We start from the raw sequence: 25,227 nt of genomic DNA, 5'->3' as shown, positions 1-25,227 counted from the left end.
GACTTACTAAATAGCCAGACAAATGGAGAGAAGTTCTGTACTTGTAATAAAATGAATTAAATAATTCTGATCTGTTTCATGGAAGAGATGTGTGACTATATTTTTACTTCAGCTTTCATGTTAAACTTTTCAAAATTTTTGTTCCTCTGAATAGGGATCACTGCTCTCCAGCATTCTGCATCTTTCCATTGTTATATATACTCTTTGCTATGTGTTTATGGTCATAGAAACTATGATCTTAATGTTGGAAACATAACTATATGTTTTACTAATATTCTAATATATACTAATATTATAATAATTTCTAATATGTTTTATTAATATTAGTATTCCTAATATTTATTTGCCACATTTTATACATGAGACCATTTAACAAAAAATCCTTAACAAACACAGAAACCCCAAAGTTAATATCATCTTTATTATACATAACCACTGGGACTCAGCTCCACATTCATTGAGTAGGAAGATGAGGGTGTTTTTTTTATATATTCAGATTTTATTCAGTGTATATTTCCTTTCCTTTTCAGTAACTCAAGATTCACATGCTTCCTGCAAGGTAATTAATCTTCTATGATTATTTTATGTTGTTAACTGGGTATTGGAGTAAATACACACTGTTTATGTAATATCTTGTCTCCAAGCACATGAAGCCTACCATCATGATCAAAGATTCTCTTCCATATAAATCAAAACTGAAGAAGGAAACAAAGACACTCAAACCAGGTAAATTTTTGAAATATAATTTGTCTGAAAAGTTAACTAAAAACATTGGAAATGCTGGCAGTTTTCCTATTCCTATTTTTTTTAACCAATTTAATGAGAGGATTTATCCTCCAATAGACCAAAGTCAATATTGGTATTTATATTTTCTTAAATGATATATTCCTGCATAAGAAAGATTTTTAAAATTTGAACTTTTTCTCAGATTTCTTTGTCTTATGTTCTCCAATGTAATCCCTTTTCCATTTATGAATTCTCCAAGGTAAATTATAAGACCATAATCTTTTAAAAATAATATGGTTTAAAAATTCTTATTGCAGAGATAGGCAGTGATGAAAATTATATTCCCAGCTTCCTAAAAGATTGAGGCACAAATTTTACTAGAGGCAGAATGTAGGGTTCAGTTTGGTAAATATAGAGAAGACATCTCTTAAAATAATTTAGTTTATTTCTAGTACAAGATCCAGCCTATTGAGTAATTACAATGAATATATACTGTACTTTAGGTAACATTGGTTTTTTTTTCATTTCTATTGAGGGGAGGATTGAAACCAGGCCTTTTCACATGCTGCACAGTTGCTCTACCACTGAGATTGGCTGCCAGCCTTCTCTTTAAAGTTGATGATTCTATAAAATCCTTTTATCTAATTGGTTCAGAGAAAATATTTAAATTACTTCACTCAAAATAGGAAGTTGTTTAAAGAAAAATCACATGATAAACAAGCAACTAAAATAGCTCAGGGGCTTATTACATCTTATTTGATTCCTTTTGTTGGTACAATAATGAAGAGAGTCTCATTTTCCAAAGACCCAGAATTGATTTTTTACTCATTAAATAAAACTTGATTCTTCACTAGGTTACTGAAAATTTTGTATCCCCAAAGTCCTGGAAATATTTCCTTAGTTCAGGTCTGCATCATCTTTATTTTTCACTGATGCTTGCTTATGCCCTCACCTTCATCTGCCCACATGCTTGGTGATCTACTTCCAATGCAATTGTGACATGAACCACTCTTATAGAACAAGAATGTGAAAGCATTTTACACTTATCTATCAATCTTTTATTACAATATTTCTTCCCAATTATTTTTATCCCTTTCCTCCCTGTGCCCTTTCCTCTGGCATTACTCTTCACAGATTCATATATATTTAGAAGGATATAGACCCAATTTAATAGACATCTTCCTAAATTTCTAAGGATTTTCAAGCTCTTATCCTCTCTTACCCACTGGCTGGTAATCTCAGTTTTTTTTTTTTTTTCTCTGTTCAGGCATTGCTACTAAAGATTATCTCTGATATCAATTATCTACCTTAGCACTTGCCAGTAACTCAAAAAATAATGAGACAAATAAATAAACACTAATTTCACAGAGATGACTTAAAAGATCATTTCCTCTTCACAAGCAAAAGGGATTTACAAGTAAAGAAACAAAGTACAGTTTAAATCATAAGGATACAGTAGAAAAATTAATAAGGTGCTAATGTTGGCTTGAGTAAAGAATATTTATTAAGAGAAGTAGAGCACAAATCAAGTAAAGGTGCATGAAGCACACTGAATCTTTAGAGTAGAAAAATATTTGTCAAAAGTTTGGATAAAAACATTTCAGATAAGGAACAGGGTGTTCACAATAGAGGTGTAAAAATTATTACTTACTTTGGAAACCATTAATGATGAACATGAGTTGCTTAAAAGTTATTTTTTGGGGGTAGAAAATAGTGAACAGTGACAATTTCTGTTTCTATGTATTTTTAAATTTTGTGTATGAGAATTGTTCCATTCATATTGGCTAGGATTGTGGATGAATCTTTGAGTCATTTATTTGCATTGAACCTGGTGACATCCTCTTGCCCCAACAAGTGGACTTTTCAAGTTTTGGGTAATCAAAAGTATTATCTAAAGAAGACAAGATTTATTGTGCACAATGGAGCACATCCACAAGACTTCAAGCTGAACAAGAGAAGGAGTCTTATACCCTCTCTGATCTGTAGAACATAGTACACATATGTTTTAGGCACTCTACATTTTTTTCAGCATATGAATAATGCTTGCAAAAATATATAGTCAATTGTATATGTAAGTTACTCACATATTATATCTTTTTTGTTTCCTTCCTGATACAGATTCTGTTATCCAATTGAGACATCTGAATGCAGATTCTTCATTTCACATAACAAAACTTAAAAATATTCACTGCTCACAGTGTTCACTACATGCAGAAAAAATGGCAAAACTGGAAACTGAGCTTTGTGAACTTAAAAAAGGGTATTCTGAAGCAAAAATAGTGATATCAAAGGCTGCACAGGAAAGTGTAGATTTAAAAGAAGAACTCCAAAATTTGAGGTATGTGTAAACTAGAACTCTTTCCTTTATACTACTGGTCCTTGGGTGAACATTTGTAACTGCTGACTTATTTCTTGGCATTTTGCAAGAGAGAAAACATTTTACTCATGTTAAATATAGAATTCTAATGAATGAGATAACACACTGTTAATCATCATTACTTCTAAAAATTAAATGAATATTCTTCCAAATCACAGTTCAATGGGCGTACAGACTCCTAGCTTATAGGAATTTATGTATTTAACTTTTTGAGACACTAAATTGCTTAGGGCCTTGCTAAGTTGCTGAGGATAGCTTTGAACTTGAGATACTCTTGCCGCAGCTTCCCTAGTTGTTGAAATTAGAGGCATGTGTCACCATATCTGAGTAGGAATCTATTTGTATAACAATTAGAAATATGGATTTTTTAAATTCATAGTTTTTTTCTTTTTAGAGTATAATCAGTGTTTCAAGGAATGCCATTTAGAAAAATAATTTTCTATATATTTTTACTCTGAATATATTTTCAATGTAGAATTACTTGATTAGAGCAACTTTTTTTAAAGGTACTTGATCAAGATTTCTAAATTGCTCTCAAGAAAGCTTAAGTTAATTTAAATATGTCCCAAAGATAATAAAATGGATATTTTTCACTGCCCAGAAACATGTTTTTAAACATTTATAGTTTGTCTTCTGATGTTTGGGATCAAACCCAAGGGTTAGTTCAACTAAGTAGATATGCTAGTGCTGAGCAAGACCCTCAGCTAGTTTTAAGGCTAGCTTCCATTTAAAAATGAAATGGAAAGTGATTATTGATTATTTTATTCAAATTCACTGTTGTTTATAAATAAAATTTCTTTTTTCTTTATTGAAAAAATTCATACTCTTTATTATTGGATTAAATATTAAGTTTAAGTTTGGTCTCGTTCCAGAGGGATTGTGAGTTGTTATAATACATAATGTTCAACAAGGTAAGTCAAAAGTCTTACCATAAAAGAAACATAAAAAGTTGAATAAAGTTACTTTTATCTGGAAAATAAAATTTAAAGATAAACATTTTGTTACAGATGGGCCTTAGAAAAAGAGAAGAGAAGAAACAATTATCTGCTATTTGAACAAAATAAGGACCAATTAAAAGAAAAAGAAAAAGAATACAATAAAGAAGTTAAAAAGAAACTTGAAATATCTGTTACAAAATCTGATGCAGAATTAAGTACTACAAGAAATAAGTTTAATCAGGTAAATGAGTTTTCAGTAAAGTTTCAATTTTTTTATTTTATTTCAATGAATTTATAATATCCCTTTAGCATACTGTATGCAGCCATGTTTCACTTCATGATGGGGGTATGATCTGAGAAATACACTGTTTGGCAATTTTATCAACATGAAATATCCATGTGTGTACTTCCACAAACTTCAGATATCTCCCACAATACCAGGCATTATAAACACAGTATCTTCATTGTATATACAGAGCATTTTTTCCCACAGCATTGAAATGTGGGTGTAAGATTATTATTTAGGTTAAAAACAAAATATTATCTTACCCTATAATTAAGTGATGACATTTGTGGTAAAATTAATTGTTGCACATTTTGGCATCTGGTAGATGTTCAGCATTTGTTTCTTGAATGAAAACGTTAGGTTTAATCACTGACATAAATATCAACTTGAGGCTTTTTATATTAAGATACAGAGTAAATAGATTTGAAACTAAATATTTAATTATTACCTCATGTACATATATGAGTGCATGACTGATGTGATCCTATAATATACTGAGAAAAAATAAGAGTTAACATTCTACTTATGTATGATCTATCAAAATTTATAAAGCATTCTACTGTCAGGCATGGCAGATTAGGACAAATAAAAATTTTTTAAAAAATTATTTTTCACAATTGCATCTCCACCTGTATTTAAGAAATATTTTTACTACTTGAGGATTTTTTCCTGTCATTTATGCAGTTGAAATTTGAGCAATTAATGTGTGATAAAGATTTATGTGTTTTAAAAATCTACTTGTTTTCAATGGTTATTTATTTTGAAAATATCACTCTAAATTAAGGTTTTTGACTTTCTATCGCCTGCTGGGATGAGGCCAAAACCTTCTAAAAAGAATCTCTAGATTTCATCAGAACAGGTCCTTAAGAACAGAATTTACAGGATGGGATTCCAGAAAAACATCTTTGCAAACAAAAACTTATAGACATGGCAAAAACTGAAATGATTTCTGAGTTATTTTCCTATGTTGTTTTGAAGTGTGTGTGTATGTATGTGTGTGTCTGTGTGTGTGTGTATGTGTGTGTGTGTTTGTATGTGTGTCTTTAAACATTAACTATTTCCATCATGGAGAATTATAGAGGATTTTAAACCCATATATGTATTATAACCATAAGTTGCATATTTAGGGAAAGTGGGTGACATTTTGGTCCCGTTGGATTAATTAATGTTCAACTCCATTTATCTGCTGCAGTTAAGTGGTGGCTTTCACAGTGGCCTCAGAGAAAAGGCTTTTAATATTTTTCATGATAATTGATGATTTTTCAAGGATCTTAAAACCCTTGGTTCTAACAATATATCTTCTGGTTTGAGGAAGTGAAATCACTTCCTTGATGTGTTAATGTAGTGGTGTGCTTATTATTCCCATTGTTAAGTAATAAGGAACAGTGCGGCCAGCACAAACCCTGAATTCGAATACATTTTCTTACTTTTGAGAAGAAGAAACCCTTTTCAGCAAGCAATCTCCCATTTTATACAGAACACTTTTGGAAATAATGATGCACCATAAAATGTACTTAGAAATAATCTACTGGTACTTGTTCCTAATAAGTTGGTCAGTTTATTTTTATATTTCATACTTATGTTTCAAACTTCACTAAGAAGAAATAGATTATAATGAGCAGAAACAGGGATTTTTTTGCAGTAGAGCTTTGCATATTTTACAACACAAGCCGCCTCTGGTATTTATACATTCACAGGCTAGAAATAACTGGCTTGGTGGGTGAGCACTAGAAGCAGAGGTGGAAGACATAGAGACAGTCTCACAACTTGCCTATATTTTTGGCCTCACCCTACTTCCAGAATTGTGTTCATTGATGAACATGGATATGCTTAGTGTTCTTCCTAGTTTTCTCATATATTAATGTGTGCAATGCTCATAACTACAAATTTTTTAAACAACAGAATATGCATAGAATATTTTCAGGGAAAGAAACTTAGAAAAATTCTGTGTGCCTGAGTACATGTAGAGCTAAGGCTGTTACTGTGGACTGGTCATATATACAAGATGTCAGAGAGTGAAAAATATTTTCTTTTACATTCAAACTTAGTAGTAACTGATTCTATGCATTGCATCTAATGTAATTTAGACCTTTTTCCATTTTGAGATTCTTTAAATTATAACTTTATTTTACTCTCATGGATCTATTTTCTTGAATTAACTTTTTGAACTCTTGGGAATAAATACTTTTATATGCTCTGAAGATTAAAACTAATATTTCTCCAGTGGGATACCTATTTATAGCGAGTTTCATTGTACAAATATACAGGATATTGTCTATAATTTCAGAGGAAATTTTGATATGTCATTTTGTTATATGCTAGCTAAATGTATTCTTGATTTTACTTAGGTTTCTACTAGTGCTATGACAGAAAACAAGCTGTGGCCTGAATATGACAGGATGAAGGATAGCTCTATGATGAGACTGGAAAGAGAGAAAATAAAATATCAGAACCAGAAAAAGAAATGCCTTGATATTACTGAAATTTTAAGAGAAAAGAGCAATGACTTTCAAAGGATACACAGACTGAATGAGGAAGCACTTACAAAAACATCATTCCAGCATAATGAACAGTTTGATATTCCAAAAGTGGAAAATGTAAAGCAAAATTTTACACTGGAGAGTGAGAAAAAAAATGCAGAAAGAATGGAAACAGAGGTCAAATTATACCCTGACACACTGGCTGCTGCCCCACATCATTGTGTTGAAAGTCAGACACCAAAAAGACAACTAGAACTTGCTTTCCAAAGAGCAAGACATGGGGACTTTAGCTCACAGGAAAAGAAGAATTTTGATGCATATAGTAGTGATATTCCTTCCCAACAAAATTCGAAGTCTGAAATAAAAAACAGTGACCTTGAAAATGAGATTGGTCAGAAAAAAGATACCCTCGGAGTAAGGACTTTGATTTCAGAACAAGAAAAAAGCCTCCTAAAACAAACAAAGTGCCAAATGAAGGAATGCAAGTGTCAAAATGAACAAAGCAAAATGAGTGAATACACCAGTGAGCAGAAATCCTCTATAAAGGAGATATTATCTAAACTCCAAAGTAAAATGACACTGCTTCAACGGCTATTGCATGACCTTCGCAAAAAAGAAGAAAAGCAAAATAATGTAGTCATTAATATCCAAAACCAATTTCATGATATTAGAAAACGATTTCAAGCTCAGATGGAAAGACACAACCTCCTGCTAAAAACTAGAAATATGAAATCATTCAATGAAAATGATCATTTAAAGGAAAAATGTCAACATAAAAATAAAAACAGAAAAAGAAGTAAGTATCAAGCAAGTAAAACTGTTTCAAGTATCTTTGAAGGAATACTCGAAGTGATCTTTGGTTATGGTTAAATGTTGCATCTAGATAAAGTAAAAATTCACATAAATATGTTTTCTGTCTCAACACAAAAACATAACCTGGTTTTCCCCCAATACAATATATACCTTATTTCCAACACAAATAAATCATCTGTGTTTGAAGTAAGAAGCCTTCCAATTTTTCTGCTTGATTCTTATACATTGTGTATATATTTCAAAAATAACGCTGCCTCATAAATATGTACAGTTACATTCCAATTAAACACAGAAGACTTAGTGGTACATAAAACTGATTTTAAAATTTAAAAAGGAAAAATATCAAAAACCTTGAACCTAATAGATGCTTCATTTTGAGTAAAGAACTGTGAAGTTCTAAGAGGTTGAATTACAGATTTTTAGTAGCCATATATGCTGACATTAGTAATATATTCTCAGCAACAACTATTTTTGGTGCTGATAATTGAATCCAAAGATTTGCATATGGTAAGAACATGCTCAACTAGGAATACACACAATCTCCATGACTTCCTGTTGCCGTATTTTACATATAAATGCTTATACCTACTTTCAAGTAACATTTCTTTACAGATTTCTTAACTGAACTGAAATGCAGATGCTGTGTTTCATAATAGATTTCCTTCACTAAAATTTTATATATTTCCAGTTGGTAATTTAAATTATATTCATGTCAATTTGATTTAAATGAGAAAATACCTGTCCAAAATAGCTGTTGACCTCTCAACTATTGAAAAGGATCTACTTGTTATTATCATAAATTAGGATAAATGTGATGAATTGCAGCAACACTATAGTTTATTCAATCTAATTTTTTGCATCTGTCCATAATAACTTGCTCATACTTTTCTTTAAAACTCAATTACTAACATGAAAAGGATGAAGACTCTTCTAGCACAAAGATAGTTGCACTCATCTATAGTTCATTAATTTGGCACTGAATTTCCATTTCCAGACTAATGAGAGTGACAGGATTTATGTACAGCAGGAACAGTGTGAGGATGGGTGGTTGTTTTTTTTTTTTTTTTTTTTTTTTTTTTTTTTTACAAATGCATGTTATTCAGGGAAAAAATTGAAATACTAAGTAATTGTGCAATTCTCAAAGAATCAAAAAACCTACAGGAAGGTTATACTAGCAGACTCCTTATGGAGAAACAGCAGAGTCAAACTTCATATGGTCCTCTGTGTACAAGTTCTGTCCCAAGTCACCCTGGGATTACATATAATTGGGTAACAACAAAAGTTTTATTTAAAAAAAATCTAGTAAATTCTACCTCAAACTGTGAGTCTTCATGTCAAAGCATTGAGGTCTAATTGGCTGAGATTAGTTACATTATGCTTCTCTTTTGGATTTCAGATTTGATTTCTTTTAGTCTTGTTTTGACTGCTGAAATACTGAGCTGTTTAATTGAGGTGCGAAAGTTAAGTAAAGGTCACAATATCTATATTAAAACAAATACATTTTTCAATTTTTAAAAATTGCTGGACATCTCACTGGGAATCTCATTTTAAAGAGATGCGTGTTAACTGTATTCAATAAATAAAACTGAAGTGATGATTTGAACTTTCCTTAAATGCTGCATTTAAATTAGTTTTCAAAATGATTATCACTGTCTATAATTGAAGATAGATGTTGATATAATTGACATACCTTCTGTGTGATTTTAGTTTGTGCTTTTAACACTTCCATTTATCCTGCACCACCCCTAGGTTTTCATCCCTAATCATAAGTGTATGATGGGTCTCATAAATTTCACCAGTGAATGTTTATAATATAACGGAATATGAAGTAATTTTATAAATTCAGCAAAGTAACACTAAAATTGTTTAATTTCTGCTTTTGCTAAAATGTTTTGACATGTTCTTCAATGCAAATATATCTTTAATTGTTTTTGCTCACATAATATTTATCATACTTTTGGTACAATATGTTTATTACTGAACTCTTACTGCTATTATAATATATTTAAAATAGTTGAATTAAGCATTTATTTGATTTTGTAAAACAAGGAGCCCTTAGATGATTCATATCTAAGATGGCAGTGATATCAAGAGTCTTTGAAAAGCAATGACCATTAAAAAGAATCAATTATACTCTTCCTATCTACCATCTTATGTACATTGAGCACTGTCCCTAACTCTCTTGGGATGTAACAGGAACCTTGCAGTGCCACCATGTGATTTCCTTCATACTAACACTTCTTTGGGATGTTTAGGTTTTATTCCAAAAATGATGAACTCTATATAAGAGTTGATAAGAAAAAGATTTTCAACAACTTTGGATGCATTTTAAGATATTTTTCTAATGTTCAAATATTTTTGATAGGTGGAAATATTACAGCAATGAAATATGTTTGAAAAGTATATAAATAAAAGACAGCATCTTGTTTTGATTGTGTCATTACTAAACTGTCAGTTTTATTCCACCATAGTTTAGAGCTTTGATGGTGTTTTGATGATTTTAATTCACAATAATCAGCAAATGCCTATGTTAAAAGAGACCTCACTTTTTTTTTTGTTTTGTTTGTTTGTTTGGCTTTGTGTTCTAACAAAGTCTTAGAGGAACAAATATAAGCTTTATAAAACACCATTGTAGTGAACTAATTGAACAGGAACATTTAATACATAAATTACAATGTCTTAGGTTGGTGATATATATTTGAACACTTTATTAGCTTACATGAATACTTTTTGAAAAATTGGGAGAATCAGGTCCAAATTGCTTCAGAGTCATAAAATTGGATGACTGTATAAAAAGAAAATGAAAGTTAATATTTCTGTAATTTGTTAAGCACAATGCAAACACAAGATAGTCTCATTGGTTCTTAACAGAATAATCATGTGATTGATCATTTTATAAGATAATGATGAATGAGTGTGTAAAGGTAGACACAATGCAATGGAAGATTTTGTGGTGTCAACTATTTTCCAATAACATTTGTGGGAGAAAGGAATGTTTATTATTTACTGCCTCAAAGACTAGTTTATTTGAAATTTAATAGGTTGTAGATTTCCCTGTGGGGCATTTATTTTTCAAATCATGCTAGCCTTAATGAGAGTCTTTAAAAAGCACTCTTCTTCCAGATACAGATATATCTTTTTAATCACTGCAGCATGCCTTCAAATGTGAAGGGAGGAGAGGAAAAGAAAAAAGGCACCGAGGAGGAAGAGTGATCAAATTATTTTATGGTCATCTTTGAATATTTCATAATTAATACCACTACTATGTATAATTAAATGCAACAGTAAGAATTTTATTTAAAATAATTTCACTTAACCAAGAAGAACAAGACTGGGAAATTTGTCAATTTTTTTTTTACATCTAAAAAATGTAGTCGTTAAACATCACATTATTATCAAAAGAGTACTTATTATGTTCCATAATCTACTTTAGAACCTGCTTGGAGAATTAGTAAGAGAGTTGCTTTAATACAAAAAATAAATAAATAAAACCTATATATGGTGACACTTAGCAAAACAGTTGGAATTACTTCCACACATTTCTAATCAAGCATATTTGAGCCAAATGTTTAAAAAATGTTGGTTCTAACTTCTGAAAAGAAATCAGTTACAATTAAAGAGCTATATATTGCTTTCAAATCTGGGCAGTCAACAACATAAAGATCCTAAGTTTGAAACTGCCTCTTTTTACACATCTGTTGTACTATAAAACTGTTGGCCTATACACTGAAAATATTCCTGAAAAAAAAAAAAAAGGCATCACCCATTTTCTGTGATTTATGACAGAAAGCCCAGACTCACCTGGTAGCACATAGTCAAGCATCTAAATCACCCTGTTCATGACCTTGGCACTGGTTTATCTTTGCCCTGAAGAAAAGTTTGAAATTTCTTAGCAAGAAATTTAAATACCCAAATCAACTGGGTTCTTGTCAAGTTATTCAGGCTTCTCTCTTCCCATTCACTCTATTGTCATTTTGCTCTGGCTTCTACTAACACAAGTGTTTTGTCTCATCTCTCACTGTCTGCATGTATCTCTTCCCATCACAATTTCTCTGTTAACCTTCAGGTGTCAATTGATACAGCACCTTCAGAGAAGGACCTCCTACACTGCCACAAAATTGTACAGAATTCCCTTCTCTCTGTTCCAGTAGTACCATATTCTGTACACATCATACTGCCCATTATTCTGTATGAAAATTTCCAGTATATGATTGTTGAGAAGTGGGCCTTTTTTATCTCCATCTTGTCATCCCAGTGCTTGCCATAGTATTAAGATACACATGATTGTTGTATTCATGAAGGAGGGGTGGAAATCCTGAAGTTCTGATACTCAGTCACAGTGACAATTCTGTGGGCAAACTCTTTCATAACTTCGTAATGTGATCATACATATGTGTTTTTCATTCTTATGAACAACGAAAAATTTTCAACATGTTTTTCTGATTCATGCTTATGAAATCTTCAAAATTATAAATACAATTCTTTTTCTCTCTACTTGCTACAGAATTTGAATCTTTACCAACAGAAGACTCTGCCTTTAGATTTACCAAAAAAATCAAGAATAGATCTACTCGTGGAAGCATCACATGAATACACCGAGGTTTAAAGCAAAAGTAGCTATGATAGATAACATTGCATTTGCTAGACTATTTGCCATAATATTTTTAAAACTTTATTGAAATAAATATGTTTATATCATGCATGTATGGCAAAATTCTCAAAATATGAAGCTATTTCTTTGCATCTGTAACAAAATTTAAAATGCAAGTGCACTTTAAATGTATTTAATGTAAATGTATTATTGTATTACAAAAATTTTGTTACCAAATATGGACCTAGAAACTTAGACATTATTTTGTTATGTCAATTACTGTAGTCACTAATGTTTTAATGTATTTAAATTATACTGTCATCGAACTTGCATTATTTTTTATTTTAATAAAAAGCACCATTCTTTCCTGGTGAGAAATATGTGCTTAATGCTTTTTACCTTTTTTCTTTGTTTACATAATCTTGAAAAATAATAGTGAAGTTGCAGCTTCTAGTGTAAAGTACTTTTTTCCCACTGAATAATTTTAGATTAAGTGGCTGGCATACACCATCCTTTATGATATCATTAATATTTTCAACAAATCAGAACATGCTACAAAACTACAGTACCACTTTCATAATGGAAAAGTCAATACTAATATATTCTACCATTATGTCTTCTACAACTGAATTCTCAGATTCTTTTCATATTTTGCTACTTGCCTGATTTTGTCTTTTATAACAAAGTGTTCCATTCAGCTACACGAAATAATAAAATAATTTTGTATTTTGTAGACACCTTCAGATTCCAACATTCTTTATTCTTTCCTTAATCTTTGTTAATGTGACTCTTTTAAAGGATTATGTTTGTAGGATGTGCCTAAGATGGCTTTTTCCACTGCCTAAGATAGGTATTTTTATGATTGGAACCAGATTACAGTTTTGACAAGGGTATCACAAAAGGGATACTGTGATTTTTCTCTTTAAATCACATCAGGTGCCCTATAGTTTTAATTTCTCCAATACTGCTGATAATAACATTGATTACTAAAGGTGGTATCTGCTGTGTTTCTCTTATGTGGGGTCATCTTTTCCCAAATACATGGAAAGTGGACAGCATCTAGTGAGAGGGAGGAACTAAGGAAGGCTTAACCATGGCATCTTCTTCCTCACACATTCCCTTATTGTAAAAGTGGGAAACTGAATCTCCAACAGAAAAGGCTCTGAGCTCACATCTAGAGCAGGGAAAGACCAAGGGCCCTGCTTTCCCATTTGGCCACAGCAATGTTCCAAATGATTTTCAAAGCATTTGTGCCCCTCTTGGCTCCCTCGGCTTCCCTTGCCTGATGGAAATAAATCCAGCACACCTTCTACTCACCTCCTGTGCTCCTCATTCCCAGACTGAGCTCACCTAAGCCACCCTGAAGCAGCTGCTCCTCCACCTTGTATCCTTGAGACTAAGAATTGGGTTTCAGGGCTCCACTGTGCTCCACCCTGCCAATTTCAACCATTTGTTGGGCGCCTCTGGGCCCCACTTCACTCCACCAGACACTATCTGCCCATCATTTCAGCTCCACTCAATTTCACCTCTTAGGTTCTGCCCAAAAGTTGGACCCCACTTGGCTTGCTCTGCAGGGCCACACCCACTCCACACCCTTGCTTCACTGTACTCTGGCCACTTGGTTTCTCCTCTCAGGCCTGCTTAACATATGGGGATATTATGTTTCCCCTCTAGCCCTGGAAATTTCTTCAGTCTGGCTTGGCCCACTTCCACCTGCATCTTATAGCATCCCAAGTGACTCTGCTCTTCTGCACCCACCTGGCTCTTCAGTCAATCTCACTTGTAAAACTTCCACCCCTACCCCACCTGGCTGCTCCAACTCTCCTGGAAAACTCCATCTGAAAGGAATAAAAAGAGTCTTGCAGAGTTTCCCAGTGGCAAGTGCTTAGGCTGCGGGACAACTAAACTTGGGGTATAGTCATGTCGGGAACCCACATAATCAATGGATGACATTGAACAACTGTGCTCACCTGAGTCAGTCTCACCATTTGAACAGTACAGCTGATTAGCATAAAGGTGAACACATTTTGAGTGTCCGCTGTATGTCAGGCACTCAAAATGAGTATGGAAGCAGAGGAGACACAGGTGAGCACACAGCAAGGTCCCTGCCTGCTTGCAGAGTAGCCTCTCCTGGATTAAAGGTGTGCATGTTGGCACAGGACCTGCCCTTTGCTCTTCTCTAACTCTGTGGCATTCAGCATCTTCCTTAGCCTTCCTGCACAGGTTGGGCACAGTTTCTTTACAAATTAGAATCATCTCTGCTCTCCTCACCAGCCAGTCCAGGGCTTCTCAGAATGAGGTGGGATGTGGGTCTGACCATGGTCTTCTTTCTCATGTTTGCCTCTCAGAAGGAGAGATTCTGTAACAACCTCTGTGTGTTCATTCTGTCAGACTGATCAATGTAGAGGAGACAGGACAGCAGTTGGGGACATGGGCTGCAAGTTGCAGAAACAAATATGGGTGCTTTAAATAAAATCAATATATTAGAGGACACTGGAGAGATCAAAGGAAACTGAGAGTCAAGAAAGGAGGTGCTTGGCTGTGTCAGGTGATCTCAGAGCCAAAAATCCCTGCACCATTCTCCATAGCTCCTGCTGGTTCATGACACACTCTGAGTCTTTCCCTTTATTGTTGCTCATGTTCTAATTTCCCAAAGGAATGTTCTGATGGGCTAGGTGTTGGCACTGGGAAATACTTGACATTCTACCAAGAATTGAAGGATTTGTAGAAATTTTCTAAAGGGCAAAGGGAAGGACATTCTAGGTAAGAACAACATGTAAGTCCCTATAGAGGAACTCGGTGTTTCTCAGAATCACTCAGTCACACTATGCCAGGTGCTTTCCTCATCATGTCATTCAATACCCAAATCCCTTCAAAAATAGTGCTAATATTTTAGAAAACAAATTACATTGTATTATAAAAATGCCAAAGGCACTTTTCAAGAATTCAAACTATACAGCAGAATACTGGAAAACAGGTCAGGGGAAGGGAACCACAACAAAACTAGATATCCCAAACACCAGAATTAGCATTAGGTGACATCGTTAGATTCCTTTTAAATCACATAGATGGGAGGAATGGGAGAGAGGTGGGTAGAAAAATAATTTGATTAGAATGAGATCAAATGTTTATAAAAATTTTTATTTCTTATTGTTTTTAGTTGTTGATGGACCTTGATTTTATTTTTTCATATGTGTTGCTGAGAATCAAACCTAGAACCTTGTATATGCTTGGGAAGCATGCTACAACAAAGCCATAACCTCAACCCTATGGTTATTTTTAAATACAGAAATTTTACAAATCCAGGTGAAAGAGAAGCAGTTGCTAACTTAGCATATTTTATTTGTGGCTAAAACTCCTATGTGATATAGGATGACCTCAATGGTGTCATTAAAATTTTTGGTCTCAAAATACATTTTAATAAGAGCATAAAGGCTCATTTCAAATTTGCCAATTCTCCTGTCTCAGCCTCCTGAGCCTCTGATATTGCAGGCATGTGTCAGTGAACCTGGATATTTTAGATTTTATTCATTTAGGTGCTGAGGACGGAACCTAGAGCCTCACATATGTTAACACATTTCTTCTATCACTGAGCTGCACATCCTGAACTAAACCTGTTATTTTGAAGTACTAGCAACAATTTTTTTTTTAAATATAAGGGCCCCATGGAACAAATGAGTATTGTCTGGATCTAGGCCCCAGTTGTGCTGGGGTGTCTGTGTAAAAGAGACAGTGCATGATCTCAGGTGGGCATGGAAGGCTGGGCATGAAGTGAGAATAGACCCAGAATGCTGATCTGAATAACCCTGATGGGCTGATGAGGGAGGCCAGGCTGTAATGGCCAAGTTGAGACATTGTTCTGTCATGTGTGCAAAGGATGAGTGCTTTTGGGAGCCTAAGCACTGAGCTACATCCCATTCCCTTTTATTATTTATTTTGAGGAAGGGTCCAGCTATGTTGTTCAGGGTCTTGCTAAGTTATGGAGGGTGATGTTGAACTCCCAATACTCCTGCCTCAGTCTCCCAAGCCATTGGAATTACAGGCAGGCACCAGTGCACCCAGTCTAAAACAATATTTGAAGTTATTTTTCCATCCTAATTTAAATTTATTTAAATATATAATATAAAAATATACATATAATATTTTGATTATTGTGAAATAAATTTATAAGTATGGGCATATGCCATTTATGTGTACATAGATACCACAAAATTGGCAAACTGTGTCCTAGTGATAAAATGTGACCCATAAAATCTTGGACACTTATGGACATTTGATTTATATCTTTCCCTTTTTTTGTGTGTGTAGACTTATGAGAGACCACCCCAAAAAAACAGAATGAGTGATTGGAGATAATTGAGTCACTTTACCTGATCATTATTTGGAGATAAGATTGCCTTTTCCTTGTTGTTGTAGAGAGTTTACATTTTCCACAGGTACTGCATGTTGCTGCTAATGAAGTTGATCTCACAGAAACTGAGAACAAAAAAGTTTCCTAGATCTATAAGAAAGGGAATGAAAGATACAATGGACAAGAAGTACCCAAACAGTTAAGAGTGGGAAGAAACTCTTAGGTTTTATGGTGCAATAGGGTCACTACTGTCTATGATAAATACTTATAGAATTCAAAATAACCATAGAAGAATTTTCAAGTTTCAAACACAAAAAGATAATAATCAAGAAGATGAAATTTGCTCTGGCTCTAGAATATTGATAATATGACCATATTTTATAGGTGATATATTTTATTTCATATTTATTTTATATTTTATATTAATATTGCATTATTATATAATTATTATAAAATATATATTATATTTAAGTGTAATATATAATTATATTTATTTATATTTTATGCTTTATATTTATATCATATATTTTATGATTGACCATATTTTATTGGTGATATTTTATAGATGATCATATTTAGCATCAAGGTCACACTTGAAATCAATGGAACATAATATATGCAAATTTACACACGGTACTTTAGAGTGCATACTTCTCAATGTCGGCTCAGTTAGTGAATTAAAAATATTAGGTCTGGTAATAAACCTGAATAAAGACAGCACTGAAATTATATTCCTATGTGTCCACCTACTCCATTGAGATTCAATTCTTGAGAGGGTTGGAATTCTCTATTGTTATGCAACCCTCCAACTCGAATTCACCAAAACTTGTAGTTTTCAGTATGTACCTGGTGCTTAGTGAATATGAGAACAAGGAAAAATCTCAAGATGATATTAAAATTGAGAACTCTCCTCAATAATATATGGTAATTCTGAATGTAGAGGGAAGCTGGTATATAGTGGGAGCCTAGCAATTGTTACAGTATCCAAACATGATTGGGTAATAATAGGGAAATTGCATCTGGATGTTGTCAGAGAAACTTGAGAAATGAAATGGAAAGGGTGTACTGGGGTGAATCCACACATTTTTCTGATAACAGTACAGGCTGCAATCGATGCAGGTGACAATTATTTGAAATAAAGGATTTTTCCTTCACTTTCTTCTAAGATACAACATAAGATTCCTGGCCAAAATGATAAAAAAGACCAAACAATATGATTTCATTAACAAAAGAAACACATTTTTCTCTGACAGTGACCTTGGGATCTCAGTAAACATCACCCTTCTTCTCTTCTACATGTACAAATTCCTTCCGCAGCACAAGCTCAAGTCCCCTGACCTGACAGTTGGTCTCTTGGCCCTAATGCACCTAGAGATGCTGATATTATGGGACTCATAGCTACAGATATTTTTATGTCTCAGAATTTTGGGGAACCTGCAATGAGGTTTATGCATGAGGCATCTGTACTATACCCTGAGCAAAGAAATGGCACGACTTTTTACTGTGGTCTGAAAGTTTGTCCTCCCAAAACCTTTACTTTGAAGACCTTACCCACTATTGTGATAATAGAAGGTGTGGCCTTGAGGTTATTATAAGGGTGGAGCTACAGAAGTGGAATTTTTGTCCTTTTAAAAAAAAGGACTTCTAATTTTAAACTGTGACAACACAGTGAGACAGGGCACTCTTTTAATCTGATCAAGGTGCTATAATAAATTATAGGGTACTGGTGGTTTATAAGCTACTCACACTTAAATTTCACAGTGTGAAAATCAAGGCACTAGGAGATTCAATGTCTGATGAGAACACAGGATGTATACTTTGCTTCACAGCTGTACAAATTCTTCTCAACCATAAAAAATAATTTGTTACTTTTGGAAATGAAAGAACCTGGAGAACATCATGCTAAGTGAAACCTGGAGAAAATCAAGGATCAAGTGTTTTCTCCTACATGTGAACAGTAGGAAGAAACATGAATGAGGAAATAATATTTCACACAAGAAGAAATAAAGAAGATCAGAGTAGAGACTCATGAGGAGAGATAAGGAGAGGAAATAGTGAGGCACTGAGAAAAGAGGCTATTCAAATTTCATTAACTGTATACAAGAATATGTCAGAATGAACATACTATTAACTTATAATGTACTATTATATATATTGGTATGAAGGATTTATCCCAGAGGTGATCAACTACTAAACCACATCCCCAGTCCCTTGTTATATATATTTTTTTAGACAGCATCTCACTAATTTGCTTTGAGCCTTGGATAATTGCTGAGGTTGGCTTTGAACCTGCAATTCTCCTTCCTCAGACTCCTGAGCAACTGGGAATTCAAACATGCTCTCTTCCCAGTGAAAGATAGTTTTTGAAAAGTCATCTAAATTAGAAAAGCCCTGAATCAAATGTAAACTTAACTGAATATTACCACACACTTTAAAAACAATTAATGAGGGCTGATGTTGTAATTCTGTTGTAGAGCACTTTTCTAGCACATGCGAAGCACTATACTAGTACAATACTCAGCACCATAAAAAAATAAAGAATAAGAAATAAAGAAAAATAATTGTGTCTATTGGCAAATTAAAAATTTTTTAAAATATTTATTTGCTACTCAAATTACTCCATGAAACTCCATGAAACTAAAGGGGAAAGAACATGCTTCAAAATTTATTTAATGAAACTTGTATTACATTGCTACCCAAAACAGGTAATAACACATCAACCAAAGAAAACAACAAGCAACATCTTTCAGAACATAGTTGAAAAATACTTGATAAAATATTAACAAAACATAACAAAAGGCACATGAAGAATATTTTACATCAAGATCAAGTTTATTTCATTACAGAGTGCAAGGATGGTTCAACATGTGCAAATAAATATATATAATTCAACATATAAGTAGAATAAGAACAGAAATTACTTGCTCATCTCAATTGATGCAGAGCAAGGCTTTGAAAAAATGTAGTGCCACTTCTTAATAAAATCCCTGAATACATTAGGCTTAATAAGAACTAATCTCAACATCATGAAGATTATATATGACAATCCCAAAGCCAAATCATAACAAGAAGGACAGCACTGAAACCACTTTCTCTAAATTAGGAACAAGAGAAGGATGTCTATTCTTTCCACTCCTATTTGAAACACCATTGGAAACAGTTATGGAGAGAAAAAAGCTAGCTCACTGAGGAAGGAGGCCTCGTCAAAAATTTCTCTATTATTTACTCCCTGTTTTACATTCACCAGAGCAAATTTTGTGCCTGGATTCACAGACCTTGTGAGTCATCACCCTTTCCTTTTCCAATTTATATTTACAGACATGGTCTGGCTAAGTTGCTTAGGCATTCCTTAATTTAAGGAAACTGGTTTGCTCTTGAGAAACTGTCCTCAGCCTCCCCCATACCTCAGATAACATGCAGGATTCAGCACCTCCACTAAGCTGTGTATTTTGCCCAGATATCTGCTGGTTAGAATGTTTCAAATGAAAAGGCCAAAGGTAATATAAATAGTGAGAAAGGAATTAATAGATTGTGATTGTATGTCTTGGAATCCAGGTGTGAATGATCACAAAAATCACATTTATATTATAGACTTGAGCATATAATGTCTCCCACATGTGCCTGCCTCTCCTTATGCCACAGGCCACCATAAATCACTGGGAAAATTGTCTACTCAGTGTTCAGTTACAACCATTTTTCTTCTTAAATACAGATAAGTATTTCTCTCATATTTGCCCAGGACTGCGATTCATGACAGGCCACCATGGTTTCTTACAGGATTGTTCTCAAAAGTGAAATTAATAATTCAATAGAAATTGTTTGACTTTTCCTTGGGATGGTTCTTCTGCAAATCATTTCAAAGAGTCAGATTGGAATAATCTTCACTGGGTTCCTTTTACTGGATGGAGCTGGATCAATCAAAGGCCCACAGGGCTGTGACCCTGAAACACTGAGACTCCTCTGCTCCTAGGAAATGATGTTAGGATCACATTTCTTGAAAGAGCAGGACCCTGGGATTCACTTCCATCATCTTCCCTCTTACCATCACAGCTGAGGCAGCGCTTGTCTTGAAACTTGGTCTGAAGTGCCCAGTATAGGAAGCTTCTCTGGTTGCCATGGAAACCATAGATCATCATGCTGTCATTGCACCTTTCTATGACATCAGACGGTGAGAGCTGTGCAGTCAGGATATCAGGGAAGTCACTCATGGAAACCCATGTTGCCCAAAGCCCAGAAATACCCCATGGGGAGGGAAACAAAGTACCTTCTCCTACCCGGAGCCTAGAACATATGCACCCTTCAAACCCAAAATACCAGATGCCAATCCCTTTCACTTTGTACATTGTGGCTCTGGGATCTTTTGCTCTATTGTCACAGGAGCACTCATAACCAGGTTAGGCATTTCCTTGAGAAGAATCACAACCTGGGTAGAAGGATTTGAATGGAAGCAAGTGATTGACAGTTCAATAGATATGACTTTCTGAAACTAATCACGTTGTAATGAATCTTGAGAGGAATTGCTGCAAATACAACTACTGGAAGTTTGAAAATTGCATTTTTTTTAATGTCTGCCAAGAAATATTTTGCCTGGGATAACAGTCTCCATGAGTCATTACCTCTTCCATTATCTATGAATATTTACAAACTGGGCCTGGCTAAGATGCTAAACAATTCCAGAATTTAAAGAAACTGGCTTTGCCATTGAGAAAAACATTTTCAGCCTCCACCACTCCTGAGATAATAGGGAAGACCCAGCACCTCCATTGGGCTGTGCATTTTGCCTAGATATCTACTGGTTAGAATATTTCAAAGGAAAAGGCTATGGGAAATATGGCAAGTGAGAAAGGAATGAGTAGATTGTGATTGTAAGGACTTGGAGTCAGGTGTGAATGATCCAGAAAAATTCCTAACTGTATAATGTTTCCCACATGTTCCTGCATCTCCTCATGCCCCGGACAACCATGGATCATGGGGTATTTGTCTGATCAGTGTTCAGCTATAACAGTTTTTCTCCTTATTTAGGGTTAAATCTTTTGTTCATCATGCCCCCCAAACTGTAGGTCTTGTTATGCAACCAAGGTTTTCTCAAAAGTGCAATTAAAAATTGATATAAATTGCTTGGCTTTAGGGCTGGGGATATAGCTCAGTTGGTAGAGTGCCTGCCTCACATGCACAAGGCCCTAGGTTCAATCCCCAGCACCAGTCACACACAAAAATGTAATTGTTTGGTTTTAACAGTAGGTGTTGGTGAGAATGTGGGGAAAAAGGTACACTCATACATTGCTGGTGGGGATGCAAATTAGTGCAGCCACTCTGGAAAGCAGTGTGGAGATTCCTTAGAGAACTTGGAATGGAACCACCATTTGACCCAGCTATCCCACTCCTTGGTCTGTACCCAAAGGACTTAAAATCAGCATATTACAGAGATGTGGCCACATCAATGTTCATAGCAGCTCAATTCACAATAGCTAGATTGTGGAACCAAACTAGATGTCCTTCAATTGATGAATGGATAAAGAAACTGTTGTATATATACACAATGGAATATGACTCAGTCATAAAGAAGAATAAAATTATGGCATTTGCAGGCAAATGGATGAAGTTGTAGAACATCATGCTAAGTGAGATAAGCCAATCCCAAAAAACCAAAGGCCAAATGATCTCTCTGATAAGCGAATGATGATACATAATGGGGATGTGGGAGGGAGGCAATAATGGAGGAAGGATGGATTATATAGAGTAAAAAGAGGGGTTGGAAGGGTGGGGGAAGGGATAAATAACAGATTGAGACAAACATTATTACCCTATGTACATGTATGATTACACAAATGGTACGTATGGCTCTACTTCATGTACAACCAGGGAAACAAGTTTTACCCCATTTGTTTACAATGAATCAAAATAAATAAATTTAAAAAAAAAGAAATTGGCTTTGCCTGTGGATTGTTTTCCAACAAATCATTTCACAGAGTTAGAGTGGAATAGTATCCTGTCTCCTACTTTACAGAGGTTCTGCAGATAAGGCCACTCTCCATTTTCTCAACATATTTTCCTCTGTTAAATCTAGTGAATAGAACACGATTGGAAAAGTACCCATTTGAAATGGAAGCTCATTCTTAGGAGAGATTCTGGAACGGAGCTGTGGTATCAGTCAGCAGTATTTCCTCAGTGACTTGGACTTCCTAGGAGTAGGTATTCCTGTAGATGTGACAACTCTCAGGAACTGATAGGTTATATCATTCTCATGAACGTGCTGATGAGGTATGTAATGAACAAGTTCTTATGGAAGAAATTGCTCACCACGTTTTAATGGCATAAAATTCACAATGTGAACTGCAGTCTTCTTTTCAAGGTAGAAGTCTACTTTGGCACACACATGCTCCAGGACAAATGAGGGAGAATTCTACAGCTGGACATTTTCCAAGTTGACCTCAATGTCAACTGGAAAACCATGAGCTGAAGGCAACATAGAACTTGTCTTGCTCCTCTACCGTCTCAGTATGTTGTGCTTTGAATTGTGATAGATATTATATTATTAAAGAATTCCAGGATTTGTGGCTGAATACAAATCTTAGTTTCTGCTCATATCAATCAGGAGGCACAGGGAGTACATAAAACCTGGTTTTCCCATACCATTTGAGGTTCATTCTGAAAAAAAATAAGCATTTTTATAGAAATTTTTAAGTTTGATGAATGCCCTTAAGATATTCTGTGTAGAACTAGGTGAAAGATGTGGTGTTCTCATCTTTACCGAGGTTGTGGGAATAATTTTATTGTGCATTGTAGGGTAACAAATGACACAAGAACCCCTATTTGGAAGAACCGACATTGAAAGAATAAAATCAGGTACATTAAGTATGTGGCATTTTTGTGGTGGGTATAAGCAATTATGAGAAAAAAAAGGTTTTGAGTTTTGGAAAAAACTTCTGCTTTTCCTGTTCAGTACATCCTATTACAACTTTAGGTATTCTTTAAAATTTTCTGTTGATGAAATTCAGTTTATGCTTATTTCATGACTTCTTTTTTTGGATTTCAGCCAACATACTTTTGTTTAAATTTCTGATGGTGTTATACTCTTTATTTCAAGAGCCATAACTTAGTCAGTGCTGCATACCACATTTGTACTTGTTTAAATTCCTCATAGGTCACATGCCAGAAAAGAAAAATCTGCATATGTGTAATCAGATGTCTCTTGCAAGCCACAGGAAAGATACAGCAATTTGCAAGGGCATTGTTTTTCTTTGAAAGTTGAACTATTGTCACTAATTATCATTGCTTACAAATGATCTCACCATCACTTCTTACTGTATCTGTAGGTATAATGAAGTTGAAAGAACTGTCCTGGAATTTTTTGGGAGATCACTAACAATGATGATTTCTCTTCACTGATGATGATTTTCATCTCCAACACCTTGATGCATTGAGTTGCCCAAAAATGTCCTCGAGGGAAGCCTTTTTGAATTCTCAGCTTAGAACCTGCTTCCCGTTCCTATCTTCCAGTGTGATGCATGTTCAAAAATGTTATCAAGCCATTGTGAACAGTGCTCTTCCCACCATCATCAGGCACATTTTTCATCCATTAATTCCACTTATTTGAAGCATTTGGACAGTGTCTGTGACACTGTCTGTAGTCTGTATCTTTTCCTATCGGGGATAGGAAAAGGAACCTTGATATTGTGACAGAGGGTCTATAGCCAGACATGCATTAGTCAGGTCAATAGGATGAGCCCTTGTGTGAAGATGGATTGGTCAGATACTTCTGAATCTAAAAGTGAGCTGAAGGGCCCATGGGAAACTCGTATTGTCACCACCGTTTACGGGTGAAGAGTTATGCTCCTGCTAATGTTCAAGTTTGAACAATAGAGAAGCATGCAAGGCAAGCATATTAAGCAAGTTTTATTTAAATGTTATACAGTTTTCTCCTGAGGGGGAGAAGGGGACCTTGGCTGATGTCTAGAATCCCAAAAAGAGAGTGTACCCTACATCTTTTATGGGTTAAAGTCTCTTTTGTTCTCCAGTTCTCTCTCCCCTTATATCTCCTTCCTGCCTATGTGACTAGGCCTGGTTTTGCAGGTGAGATTCAAAAAGTGAGAAGCAGATGGGTGGGGGAGGACCAAAGTGATTCAGCCAGGCAAGGGCCCAGGGTGCATTAATTAGCAGCTTCTTGCCTGAGGTCCTTGATAAGGCAGGTTAATTTGGTAATCAATGGGCTCCAGAGATCCATGACATTCCATTCTCCCAGGGGAAGTCTCCAACTTCCAGAGGCAGATGGCTTTCATGGCCTCCATTTCCTTGATTTGACCCAATCCCCTATTCTACACTGATTGCCTGTCCCAAATTCTGGTTTCAATATCAAGAGAATTTCTGAGTTCAGTCTAGTGGTAAGGCAGCAGCAAATGAGGTTGGGCTTGGCAGATGGAGTGAGCATAGAACATCTCTTCTAGCTTGCTACCTCTTTCTTGGCCTCTATCCCATATGCTGTGTGATTGACTGCTTCCTCTCCTCATTAGAAATCACAGCATCCACCCACCTCCACTTAGAAATCAAACCTCCCAGGTTCCAGCTGTCTCCTGTTTGTACTTTCCAGGAAAGGAGGGGTTTTCCAACAGACTTGGATGTTTCCCAATTCAATCATAACCTAACCCACTGAGCTGCACTTCATGCT

The 25,227-nt window shown here is 34.8% G+C and overlaps 1 long non-coding RNA gene across 1 annotated transcript; it reads left to right on the top strand.

The window, feature by feature from the left end:
- The first annotated feature begins 2,847 nt into the window (after positions 1-2,847).
- LOC306650392 lies at positions 2,848-12,341 on the top strand. The gene is made up of 4 exons (XR_013760909.1): positions 2,848-3,064; positions 4,111-4,282; positions 6,676-7,603; positions 12,125-12,341. It is a non-coding gene; the product is annotated as an uncharacterized lncRNA (long non-coding RNA).
- Positions 12,342-25,227: the final 12,886 nt, after the last annotated feature.

Source organism: Sciurus vulgaris (assembly GCF_902686455.1).
Source record: "Sciurus vulgaris genome assembly, chromosome: 19".
Taxonomy (NCBI): domain Eukaryota; kingdom Metazoa; phylum Chordata; class Mammalia; order Rodentia; family Sciuridae; genus Sciurus; species Sciurus vulgaris.
Note: the sequence above shows the minus strand (reverse complement) of the source record. Positions and strands in the feature narration are given on the sequence as shown.